Here is a 14157-nt window from a genome sequence, read left to right as displayed (position 1 = left end):
CAACTTCATATAAATAGCTGTAACTTTTGATAGAAGACTCGGATACACATGTTTATGGCTTTATCTTATAGAACTCAAGGTTCCCGTGCTGGGAAAACAGGTTCTGCAGCTGTTTGAGCTAAGATTTCCAAGTTATTCACATAATGAAAACCTATACTTTGTTTCGGTCGAGTTCCCCATTCAAATGCATGTAACAGTGAGAAACGCACTGTCTTGGCGAAAGAAAGCGTTTTTGTACAACTTCATATAAATAGCTGTAACTTTTGATAGAAGACTCAGACAAACATGTTTATGGCTTTATCTTATAGAACTCAAGGTTCCCGTGCTGGGAAAACAGGTTTTGCAGCTGTTTGAGCTAAGATTTCCAAGTTATTCACATAATGAAAACCTATACTTTGTTTCGGTCGAGTTCCCCATTCAAATGCATGTAACAGTGAGAAACGCACTGTCTTGGCGAAAGAAAGCGTTTTTGTACAACTTCATTTAAATAGCTGTAACTTTTGATAGAAGACTCGGATACACATGTTTATGGCTTTATCTTATAGAACTCAAGGTCTCCGTGCTGGGCAAACAGGTTTTGCAGCTGTTTGAGCTAAGATTTCCAAGTTATTCACATAATGAAAACCTATACTTTGTTTCGGTGGAGTTCCCCATTCAAATGCATGTAACAGTGAGAAACGCACTGTCTTGGCGAAAGAAAGCGTTTTTGTACAACTTCATATAAATAGCTGTAACTTTTGATAGAAGACTCGGATACACATGTTTATGGCTTTATCTTATAGAACTCAAGGTCTCCGTGCTGGGAAAACAGGTTTTGCAGCTGTTTGAGCTAAGATTTCCAAGTTATTCACATAATGAAAACCTATACTTTGTTTCGGTCGAGTTCCCCATTCAAATGCATGTAACAGTGAGAAACGCACTGTCTTGGCGAAAGAAAGCGTTTTTGTACAACTTCATATGAATAGCTGTAACTTTTGATAGAAGACTCGGATACACATGTTTATGGCTTTATCTTATAGAGCTCAAGGTTCCCGTGCTGGGAAAACAGGTTTTGCAGCTGTTTGAGCTAAGATTTCCAAGTTATTCACATAATGAAAACCTATACTTTGTTTCGGTCGAGTTCCCCATTCAAATGCATGTAACAGTGAGAAACGCACTGTCTTGGCGAAAGAAAGCGTTTTTGTACAACTTCATATAAATAGCTGTAACTTTTGATAGAAGACTCGGATACACATGTTTATGGCTTTATCTTATAGAACTCAAGGTTCCCGTGCTGGGAAAACAGGTTCTGCAGCTGTTTGAGCTAAGATTTCCAAGTTATTCACATAATGAAAACCTATACTTTGTTTCGGTCGAGTTCCCCATTCAAATGCATGTAACAGTGAGAAACGCACTGTCTTGGCGAAAGAAAGCGTTTTTGTACAACTTCATATAAATAGCTGTAACTTTTGATAGAAGACTCAGACAAACATGTTTACGGCTTTATCTTATAGAACTCAAGGTTCCCGTGCTGGGAAAACAGGTTTTGCAGCTGTTTGAGCTAAGATTTCCAAGTTATTCACATAATGAAAACCTATACTTTGTTTCGGTCGAGTTCCCCATTCAAATGCATGTAACAGTGAGAAACGCACTGTCTTGGCGAAAGAAAGCGTTTTTGTACAACTTCATTTAAATAGCTGTAACTTTTGATAGAAGACTCGGATACACATGTTTATGGCTTTATCTTATAGAACTCAAGGTCTCCGTGCTGGGCAAACAGGTTTTGCAGCTGTTTGAGCTAAGATTTCCAAGTTATTCACATAATGAAAACCTATACTTTGTTTCGGTGGAGTTCCCCATTCAAATGCATGTAACAGTGAGAAACGCACTGTCTTGGCGAAAGAAAGCGTTTTTGTACAACTTCATATAAATAGCTGTAACTTTTGATAGAAGACTCGGATACACATGTTTATGGCTTTATCTTATAGAACTCAAGGTTCCCGTGCTGGGAAAACAGGTTTTGCAGCTGTTTGAGCTAAGATTTCCAAGTTATTCACATAATGAAAACCTATACTTTGTTTCGGTCGAGTTCCCCATTCAAATGCATGTAACAGTGAGAAACGCACTGTCTTGGCGAAAGAAAGCGTTTTTGTACAACTTCATATGAATAGCTGTAACTTTTGATAGAAGACTCGGATACACATGTTTATGGCTTTATCTTATAGAGCTCAAGGTTCCCGTGCTGGGAAAACAGGTTTTGCAGCTGTTTGAGCTAAGATTTCCAAGTTATTCACATAATGAAAACCTATACTTTGTTTCAGTCGAGTTCCCCATTCAAATGCATGTAACAGTGAGAAACGCACTGTCTTGGCGAAAGAAAGCGTTTTTGTACAACTTCATATAAATAGCTGTAACTTTTGATAGAAGACTCGGATACACATGTTTATGGCTTTATCTTATAGAACTCAAGGTTCCCGTGCTGGGAAACCAGGTTTTGCAGCTGTTTGAGCTAAGATTTCCAAGTTATTCACATAATGAAAACCTATACTTTGTTTCGGTCGAGTTCCCCATTCAAATGCATGTAACAGTGAGAAACGCACTGTCTTGGCGAAAGAAAGCGTTTTTGTACAACTTCATATAAATAGCTGTAACTTTTGATAGAAGACTCAGACAAACATGTTTATGGCTTTATCTTATAGAACTCAAGGTCTCCGTGCTGGGAAAACAGGTTTTGCAGCTGTTTGAGCTAAGATTTCCAAGTTATTCACATAATGAAAACCTATACTTTGTTTCGGTCGAGTTCCCCATTCAAATGCATGTAACAGTGAGAAACGCACTGTCTTGGCGAAAGAAAGCGTTTTTGTACAACTTCATATAAATAGCTGTAACTTTTGATAGAAGACTCGGATACACATGTTTATGGCTTTATCTTATAGAACTCAAGGTTCCCGTGCTGGGAAAACAGGTTCTGCAGCTGTTTGAGCTAAGATTTCCAAGTTATTCACATAATGAAAACCTATACTTTGTTTCGGTGGAGTTCCCCATTCAAATGCATGTAACAGTGAGAAACGCACTGTCTTGGCGAAAGAAAGCGTTTTTGTACAACTTCATATAAATAGCTGTAACTTTTGATAGAAGACTCGGATACACATGTTTATGGCTTTATCTTATAGAACTCAAGGTCTCCGTGCTGGGAAAACAGGTTTTGCAGCTGTTTGAGCTAAGATTTCCAAGTTATTCACATAATGAAAACCTATACTTTGTTTCGGTGGAGTTCCCCATTCAAATGCATGTAACAGTGAGAAACGCACTGTCTTGGCGAAAGAAAGCGTTTTTGTACAACTTCATATAAATAGCTGTAACTTTTGATAGAAGACTCGGATACACATGTTTATGGCTTTATCTTATAGAGCTCAAGGTTCCCGTGCTGGGAAAACAGGTTTTGCAGCTGTTTGAGCTAAGATTTCCAAGTTATTCACATAATGAAAACCTATACTTTGTTTCAGTCGAGTTCCCCATTCAAATGCATGTAACAGTGAGAAACGCACTGTCTTGGCGAAAGAAAGCGTTTTTGTACAACTTCATATAAATAGCTGTAACTTTTGATAGAAGACTCGGATACACATGTTTATGGCTTTATCTTATAGAGCTCAAGGTTCCCATGCTGGGAAAACAGGTTTTGCAGCTGTTTGAGCTAAGATTTCCAAGTTATTCACATAATGAAAACCTATACTTTGTTTCGGTCGAGTTCCCCATTCAAATGCATGTAACAGTGAGAAACGCACTGTCTTGGCGAAAGAAAACGTTTTTGTACAACTTCATATAAATAGCTGTAACTTTTGATAGAAGACTCAGACAAACATGTTTATGGCTTTATCTTATAGAACTCAAGGTTCCCGTGCTGGGCAAACAGGTTTTGCAGCTGTTTGAGCTAAGATTTCCAAGTTATTCACATAATGAAAACCTATAGTTTGTTTCGGTGGAGTTCCCCATTCAAATGCATGTAACAGTGAGAAACGCACTGTCTTGGCGAAAGAAAGCTATTTTGTACAACTTCATATAAATAGCTGTAACTTTTGATAGAAGACTCGGATACACATGTTTATGGCTTTATCTTATAGAACTCAAGGTTCCCGTGCTGGGAAAACAGGTTTTGCAGCTGTTTGAGCTAAGATTTCCAAGTTATTCACATAATGAAAACCTATACTTTGTTTCGGTCGAGTTCCCCATTCAAATGCATGTAACAGTGAGAAACGCACTGTCTTGGCGAAAGAAAGCGTTTTTGTACAACTTCATATGAATAGCTGTAACTTTTGATAGAAGACTCGGATACACATGTTTATGGCTTTATCTTATAGAGCTCAAGGTTCCCGTGCTGGGAAAACAGGTTTTGCAGCTGTTTGAGCTAAGATTTCCAAGTTATTCACATAATGAAAACCTATACTTTGTTTCAGTCGAGTTCCCCATTCAAATGCATGTAACAGTGAGAAACGCACTGTCTTGGCGAAAGAAAGCGTTTTTGTACAACTTCATATAAATAGCTGTAACTTTTGATAGAAGACTCGGATACACATGTTTATGGCTTTATCTTATAGAACTCAAGGTTCCCGTGCTGGGAAACCAGGTTTTGCAGCTGTTTGAGCTAAGATTTCCAAGTTATTCACATAATGAAAACCTATACTTTGTTTCGGTGGAGTTCCCCATTCAAATGCATGTAACAGTGAGAAACGCACTGTCTTGGCGAAAGAAAGCGTTTTTGTACAACTTCATATAAATAGCTGTAACTTTTGATAGAAGACTCAGACAAACATGTTTATGGCTTTATCTTATAGAACTCAAGGTCTCCGTGCTGGGAAAACAGGTTTTGCAGCTGTTTGAGCTAAGATTTCCAAGTTATTCACATAATGAAAACCTATACTTTGTTTCGGTGGAGTTCCCCATTCAAATGCATGTAACAGTGAGAAACGCACTGTCTTGGCGAAAGAAAGCGTTTTTGTACAACTTCATATAAATAGCTGTAACTTTTGATAGAAGACTCGGATACACATGTTTATGGCTTTATCTTATAGAGCTCAAGGTTCCCGTGCTGGGAAAACAGGTTTTGCAGCTGTTTGAGCTAAGATTTCCAAGTTATTCACATAATGAAAACCTATACTTTGTTTCAGTCGAGTTCCCCATTCAAATGCATGTAACAGTGAGAAACGCACTGTCTTGGCGAAAGAAAGCGTTTTTGTACAACTTCATATAAATAGCTGTAACTTTTGATAGAAGACTCGGATACACATGTTTATGGCTTTATCTTATAGAGCTCAAGGTTCCCATGCTGGGAAAACAGGTTTTGCAGCTGTTTGAGCTAAGATTTCCAAGTTATTCACATAATGAAAACCTATACTTTGTTTCGGTCGAGTTCCCCATTCAAATGCATGTAACAGTGAGAAACGCACTGTCTTGGCGAAAGAAAACGTTTTTGTACAACTTCATATAAATAGCTGTAACTTTTGATAGAAGACTCAGACAAACATGTTTATGGCTTTATCTTATAGAACTCAAGGTTCCCGTGCTGGGCAAACAGGTTTTGCAGCTGTTTGAGCTAAGATTTCCAAGTTATTCACATAATGAAAACCTATAGTTTGTTTCGGTGGAGTTCCCCATTCAAATGCATGTAACAGTGAGAAACGCACTGTCTTGGCGAAAGAAAGCTATTTTGTACAACTTCATATAAATAGCTGTAACTTTTGATAGAAGACTCGGATACACATGTTTATGGCTTTATCTTATAGAACTCAAGGTTCCCGTGCTGGGAAAACAGGTTTTGCAGCTGTTTGAGCTAAGATTTCCAAGTTATTCACATAATGAAAACCTATACTTTGTTTCGGTCGAGTTCCCCATTCAAATGCATGTAACAGTGAGAAACGCACTGTCTTGGCGAAAGAAAGCGTTTTTGTACAACTTCATATGAATAGCTGTAACTTTTGATAGAAGACTCGGATACACATGTTTATGGCTTTATCTTATAGAGCTCAAGGTTCCCGTGCTGGGAAAACAGGTTTTGCAGCTGTTTGAGCTAAGATTTCCAAGTTATTCACATAATGAAAACCTATACTTTGTTTCAGTCGAGTTCCCCATTCAAATGCATGTAACAGTGAGAAACGCACTGTCTTGGCGAAAGAAAGCGTTTTTGTACAACTTCATATAAATAGCTGTAACTTTTGATAGAAGACTTGGATACACATGTTTATGGCTTTATCTTATAGAACTCAAGGTTCCCGTGCTGGGAAACCAGGTTTTGCAGCTGTTTGAGCTAAGATTTCCAAGTTATTCACATAATGAAAACCTATACTTTGTTTCGGTGGAGTTCCCCATTCAAATGCATGTAACAGTGAGAAACGCACTGTCTTGGCGAAAGAAAGCGTTTTTGTACAACTTCATATAAATAGCTGTAACTTTTGATAGAAGACTCAGACAAACATGTTTATGGCTTTATCTTATAGAACTCAAGGTCTCCGTGCTGGGAAAACAGGTTTTGCAGCTGTTTGAGCTAAGATTTCCAAGTTATTCACATAATGAAAACCTATACTTTGTTTCGGTCGAGTTCCCCATTCAAATGCATGTAACAGTGAGAAACGCACTGTCTTGGCGAAAGAAAGCGTTTTTGTACAACTTCATATAAATAGCTGTAACTTTTGATAGAAGACTCAGACAAACATGTTTATGGCTTTATCTTATAGAACTCAAGGTTCCCGTGCTGGGAAAACAGGTTTTGCAGCTGTTTGAGCTAAGATTTCCAAGTTATTCACATAATGAAAACCTATACTTTGTTTCGGTCGAGTTCCCCATTCAAATGCATGTAACAGTGAGAAACGCACTGTCTTGGCGAAAGAAAGCTATTTTGTACAACTTCATATAAATAGCTGTAACTTTTGATAGAAGACTCGGATACACATGTTTATGGCTTTATCTTATAGAACTCAAGGTTCCCGTGCTGGGCAAACAGGTTTTGCAGCTGTTTGAGCTAAGATTTCCAAGTTATTCACATAATGAAAACCTATACTTTGTTTCGGTCGAGTTCCCCATTCAAATGCATGTAACAGTGAGAAACGCACTGTCTTGGCGAAAGAAAGCGTTTTTGTACAACTTCATTTAAATAGCTGTAACTTTTGATAGAAGACTCGGATACACATGTTTATGGCTTTATCTTATAGAACTCAAGGTCTCCGTGCTGGGCAAACAGGTTTTGCAGCTGTTTGAGCTAAGATTTCCAAGTTATTCACATAATGAAAACCTATAGTTTGTTTCGGTGGAGTTCCCCATTCAAATGCATGTAACAGTGAGAAACGCACTGTCTTGGCGAAAGAAAGCTATTTTGTACAACTTCATATAAATAGCTGTAACTTTTGATAGAAGACTCGGATACACATGTTTATGGCTTTATCTTATAGAACTCAAGGTTCCCGTGCTGGGAAAACAGGTTTTGCAGCTGTTTGAGCTAAGATTTCCAAGTTATTCACATAATGAAAACCTATACTTTGTTTCGGTCGAGTTCCCCATTCAAATGCATGTAACAGTGAGAAACGCACTGTCTTGGCGAAAGAAAGCGTTTTTGTACAACTTCATATAAATAGCTGTAACTTTTGATAGAAGACTCGGATACACATGTTTATGGCTTTATCTTATAGAACTCAAGGTTCCCGTGCTGGGAAAACAGGTTCTGCAGCTGTTTGAGCTAAGATTTCCAAGTTATTCACATAATGAAAACCTATACTTTGTTTCGGTGGAGTTCCCCATTCAAATGAATGTAACAGTGAGAAACGCACTGTCTTGGCGAAAGAAAGCGTTTTTGTACAACTTCATATAAATAGCTGTAACTTTTGATAGAAGACTCAGACAAACATGTTTATGGCTTTATCTTATAGAACTCAAGGTCTCCGTGCTGGGAAAACAGGTTTTGCAGCTGTTTGAGCTAAGATTTCCAAGTTATTCACATAATGAAAACCTATACTTTGTTTCGGTCGAGTTCCCCATTCAAATGCATGTAACAGTGAGAAACGCACTGTCTTGGCGAAAGAAAGCGTTTTTGTACAACTTCATATGAATAGCTGTAACTTTTGATAGAAGACTCGGATACACATGTTTATGGCTTTATCTTATAGAGCTCAAGGTTCCCGTGCTGGGAAAACAGGTTTTGCAGCTGTTTGAGCTAAGATTTCCAAGTTATTCACATAATGAAAACCTATACTTTGTTTCGGTCGAGTTCCCCATTCAAATGCATGTAACAGTGAGAAACGCACTGTCTTGGCGAAAGAAAGCGTTTTTGTACAACTTCATATAAATAGCTGTAACTTTTGATAGAAGACTCGGATACACATGTTTATGGCTTTATCTTATAGAACTCAAGGTTCCCGTGCTGGGAAAACAGGTTCTGCAGCTGTTTGAGCTAAGATTTCCAAGTTATTCACATAATGAAAACCTATACTTTGTTTCGGTCGAGTTCCCCATTCAAATGCATGTAACAGTGAGAAACACACTGTCTTGGCGAAAGAAAGCGTTTTTGTACAACTTCATATAAATAGCTGTAACTTTTGATAGAAGACTCAGACAAACATGTTTATGGCTTTATCTTATAGAACTCAAGGTTCCCGTGCTGGGAAAACAGGTTCTGCAGCTGTTTGAGCTAAGATTTCCAAGTTATTCACATAATGAAAACCTATACTTTGTTTCGGTGGAGTTCCCCATTCAAATGAATGTAACAGTGAGAAACGCACTGTCTTGGCGAAAGAAAGCGTTTTTGTACAACTTCATATAAATAGCTGTAACTTTTGATAGAAGACTCAGACAAACATGTTTATGGCTTTATCTTATAGAACTCAAGGTCTCCGTGCTGGGAAAACAGGTTTTGCAGCTGTTTGAGCTAAGATTTCCAAGTTATTCACATAATGAAAACCTATACTTTGTTTCGGTCGAGTTCCCCATTCAAATGCATGTAACAGTGAGAAACGCACTGTCTTGGCGAAAGAAAGCGTTTTTGTACAACTTCATATGAATAGCTGTAACTTTTGATAGAAGACTCGGATACACATGTTTATGGCTTTATCTTATAGAACTCAAGGTTCCCGTGCTGGGAAAACAGGTTCTGCAGCTGTTTGAGCTAAGATTTCCAAGTTATTCACATAATGAAAACCTATACTTTGTTTCGGTCGAGTTCCCCATTCAAATGCATGTAACAGTGAGAAACACACTGTCTTGGCGAAAGAAAGCGTTTTTGTACAACTTCATATAAATAGCTGTAACTTTTGATAGAAGACTCAGACAAACATGTTTATGGCTTTATCTTATAGAACTCAAGGTTCCCGTGCTGGGAAAACAGGTTTTGCAGCTGTTTGAGCTAAGATTTCCAAGTTATTCACATAATGAAAACCTATACTTTGTTTCGGTCGAGTTCCCCATTCAAATGCATGTAACAGTGAGAAACGCACTGTCTTGGCGAAAGAAAGCGTTTTTGTACAACTTCATTTAAATAGCTGTAACTTTTGATAGAAGACTCGGATACACATGTTTATGGCTTTATCTTATAGAACTCAAGGTCTCCGTGCTGGGCAAACAGGTTTTGCAGCTGTTTGAGCTAAGATTTCCAAGTTATTCACATAATGAAAACCTATACTTTGTTTCGGTGGAGTTCCCCATTCAAATGCATGTAACAGTGAGAAACGCACTGTCTTGGCGAAAGAAAGCGTTTTTGTACAACTTCATATAAATAGCTGTAACTTTTGATAGAAGACTCGGATACACATGTTTATGGCTTTATCTTATAGAACTCAAGGTTCCCGTGCTGGGAAAACAGGTTTTGCAGCTGTTTGAGCTAAGATTTCCAAGTTATTCACATAATGAAAACCTATACTTTGTTTCGGTGGAGTTCCCCATTCAAATGAATGTAACAGTGAGAAACGCACTGTCTTGGCGAAAGAAAGCGTTTTTGTACAACTTCATATAAATAGCTGTAACTTTTGATAGAAGACTCAGACAAACATGTTTATGGCTTTATCTTATAGAACTCAAGGTCTCCGTGCTGGGAAAACAGGTTTTGCAGCTGTTTGAGCTAAGATTTCCAAGTTATTCACATAATGAAAACCTATACTTTGTTTCGGTCGAGTTCCCCATTCAAATGCCTGTAACAGTGAGAAACGCACTGTCTTGGCGAAAGAAAGCGTTTTTGTACAACTTCATATGAATAGCTGTAACTTTTGATAGAAGACTCGGATACACATGTTTATGGCTTTATCTTATAGAGCTCAAGGTTCCCGTGCTGGGAAAACAGGTTTTGCAGCTGTTTGAGCTAAGATTTCCAAGTTATTCACATAATGAAAACCTATACTTTGTTTCGGTCGAGTTCCCCATTCAAATGCATGTAACAGTGAGAAACGCACTGTCTTGGCGAAAGAAAGCGTTTTTGTACAACTTCATATAAATAGCTGTAACTTTTGATAGAAGACTCGGATACACATGTTTATGGCTTTATCTTATAGAACTCAAGGTTCCCGTGCTGGGAAAACAGGTTCTGCAGCTGTTTGAGCTAAGATTTCCAAGTTATTCACATAATGAAAACCTATACTTTGTTTCGGTCGAGTTCCCCATTCAAATGCATGTAACAGTGAGAAACGCACTGTCTTGGCGAAAGAAAGCGTTTTTGTACAACTTCATATAAATAGCTGTAACTTTTGATAGAAGACTCAGACAAACATGTTTATGGCTTTATCTTATAGAACTCAAGGTTCCCGTGCTGGGAAAACAGGTTTTGCAGCTGTTTGAGCTAAGATTTCCAAGTTATTCACATAATGAAAACCTATACTTTGTTTCGGTCGAGTTCCCCATTCAAATGCATGTAACAGTGAGAAACGCACTGTCTTGGCGAAAGAAAGCGTTTTTGTACAACTTCATATGAATAGCTGTAACTTTTGATAGAAGACTCGGATACACATGTTTATGGCTTTATCTTATAGAGCTCAAGGTTCCCGTGCTGGGAAAACAGGTTTTGCAGCTGTTTGAGCTAAGATTTCCAAGTTATTCACATAATGAAAACCTATACTTTGTTTCGGTCGAGTTCCCCATTCAAATGCATGTAACAGTGAGAAACGCACTGTCTTGGCGAAAGAAAGCGTTTTTGTACAACTTCATATAAATAGCTGTAACTTTTGATAGAAGACTCGGATACACATGTTTATGGCTTTATCTTATAGAACTCAAGGTTCCCGTGCTGGGAAAACAGGTTCTGCAGCTGTTTGAGCTAAGATTTCCAAGTTATTCACATAATGAAAACCTATACTTTGTTTCGGTCGAGTTCCCCATTCAAATGCATGTAACAGTGAGAAACGCACTGTCTTGGCGAAAGAAAGCGTTTTTGTACAACTTCATATAAATAGCTGTAACTTTTGATAGAAGACTCAGACAAACATGTTTACGGCTTTATCTTATAGAACTCAAGGTTCCCGTGCTGGGAAAACAGGTTTTGCAGCTGTTTGAGCTAAGATTTCCAAGTTATTCACATAATGAAAACCTATACTTTGTTTCGGTCGAGTTCCCCATTCAAATGCATGTAACAGTGAGAAACGCACTGTCTTGGCGAAAGAAAGCGTTTTTGTACAACTTCATTTAAATAGCTGTAACTTTTGATAGAAGACTCGGATACACATGTTTATGGCTTTATCTTATAGAACTCAAGGTCTCCGTGCTGGGCAAACAGGTTTTGCAGCTGTTTGAGCTAAGATTTCCAAGTTATTCACATAATGAAAACCTATACTTTGTTTCGGTCGAGTTCCCCATTCAAATGCCTGTAACAGTGAGAAACGCACTGTCTTGGCGAAAGAAAGCGTTTTTGTACAACTTCATATGAATAGCTGTAACTTTTGATAGAAGACTCGGATACACATGTTTATGGCTTTATCTTATAGAGCTCAAGGTTCCCGTGCTGGGAAAACAGGTTTTGCAGCTGTTTGAGCTAAGATTTCCAAGTTATTCACATAATGAAAACCTATACTTTGTTTCGGTCGAGTTCCCCATTCAAATGCATGTAACAGTGAGAAACGCACTGTCTTGGCGAAAGAAAGCGTTTTTGTACAACTTCATATAAATAGCTGTAACTTTTGATAGAAGACTCGGATACACATGTTTATGGCTTTATCTTATAGAACTCAAGGTTCCCGTGCTGGGAAAACAGGTTCTGCAGCTGTTTGAGCTAAGATTTCCAAGTTATTCACATAATGAAAACCTATACTTTGTTTCGGTCGAGTTCCCCATTCAAATGCATGTAACAGTGAGAAACGCACTGTCTTGGCGAAAGAAAGCGTTTTTGTACAACTTCATATAAATAGCTGTAACTTTTGATAGAAGACTCAGACAAACATGTTTATGGCTTTATCTTATAGAACTCAAGGTTCCCGTGCTGGGAAAACAGGTTTTGCAGCTGTTTGAGCTAAGATTTCCAAGTTATTCACATAATGAAAACCTATACTTTGTTTCGGTCGAGTTCCCCATTCAAATGCATGTAACAGTGAGAAACGCACTGTCTTGGCGAAAGAAAGCGTTTTTGTACAACTTCATTTAAATAGCTGTAACTTTTGATAGAAGACTCGGATACACATGTTTATGGCTTTATCTTATAGAACTCAAGGTCTCCGTGCTGGGCAAACAGGTTTTGCAGCTGTTTGAGCTAAGATTTCCAAGTTATTCACATAATGAAAACCTATACTTTGTTTCGGTGGAGTTCCCCATTCAAATGCATGTAACAGTGAGAAACGCACTGTCTTGGCGAAAGAAAGCGTTTTTGTACAACTTCATATAAATAGCTGTAACTTTTGATAGAAGACTCGGATACACATGTTTATGGCTTTATCTTATAGAACTCAAGGTCTCCGTGCTGGGAAAACAGGTTTTGCAGCTGTTTGAGCTAAGATTTCCAAGTTATTCACATAATGAAAACCTATACTTTGTTTCGGTCGAGTTCCCCATTCAAATGCATGTAACAGTGAGAAACGCACTGTCTTGGCGAAAGAAAGCGTTTTTGTACAACTTCATATGAATAGCTGTAACTTTTGATAGAAGACTCGGATACACATGTTTATGGCTTTATCTTATAGAGCTCAAGGTTCCCGTGCTGGGAAAACAGGTTTTGCAGCTGTTTGAGCTAAGATTTCCAAGTTATTCACATAATGAAAACCTATACTTTGTTTCGGTCGAGTTCCCCATTCAAATGCATGTAACAGTGAGAAACGCACTGTCTTGGCGAAAGAAAGCGTTTTTGTACAACTTCATATAAATAGCTGTAACTTTTGATAGAAGACTCGGATACACATGTTTATGGCTTTATCTTATAGAACTCAAGGTTCCCGTGCTGGGAAAACAGGTTCTGCAGCTGTTTGAGCTAAGATTTCCAAGTTATTCACATAATGAAAACCTATACTTTGTTTCGGTCGAGTTCCCCATTCAAATGCATGTAACAGTGAGAAACGCACTGTCTTGGCGAAAGAAAGCGTTTTTGTACAACTTCATATAAATAGCTGTAACTTTTGATAGAAGACTCAGACAAACATGTTTACGGCTTTATCTTATAGAACTCAAGGTTCCCGTGCTGGGAAAACAGGTTTTGCAGCTGTTTGAGCTAAGATTTCCAAGTTATTCACATAATGAAAACCTATACTTTGTTTCGGTCGAGTTCCCCATTCAAATGCATGTAACAGTGAGAAACGCACTGTCTTGGCGAAAGAAAGCGTTTTTGTACAACTTCATTTAAATAGCTGTAACTTTTGATAGAAGACTCGGATACACATGTTTATGGCTTTATCTTATAGAACTCAAGGTTTATGCAGCTGTTTGAGCTAAGATTTCCAAGTTATTCACATAATGAAAACCTATACTTTGTTTCGGTCGAGTTCCCCATTCAAATGCATGTAACAGTGAGAAACGCACTGTCTTGGCGAAAGAAAACGTTTTTGTACAACTTCATATAAATAGCTGTAACTTTTGATAGAAGACTCAGACAAACATGTTTATGGCTTTATCTTATAGAACTCAAGGTTCCCGTGCTGGGAAAACAGGTTTTGCAGCTGTTTGAGCTAAGATTTCCAAGTTATTCACATAATGAAAACCTATACTTTGTTTCGGTGGAGTTCCCCATTCAAATGCATGTAA

The sequence above is a fragment of the Maylandia zebra genome, linkage group LG13 (genome assembly GCF_041146795.1).
Source record: "Maylandia zebra isolate NMK-2024a linkage group LG13, Mzebra_GT3a, whole genome shotgun sequence".
NCBI lineage: Eukaryota > Metazoa > Chordata > Actinopteri > Cichliformes > Cichlidae > Maylandia > Maylandia zebra.
This window is presented reverse-complemented; position numbering follows the sequence as displayed.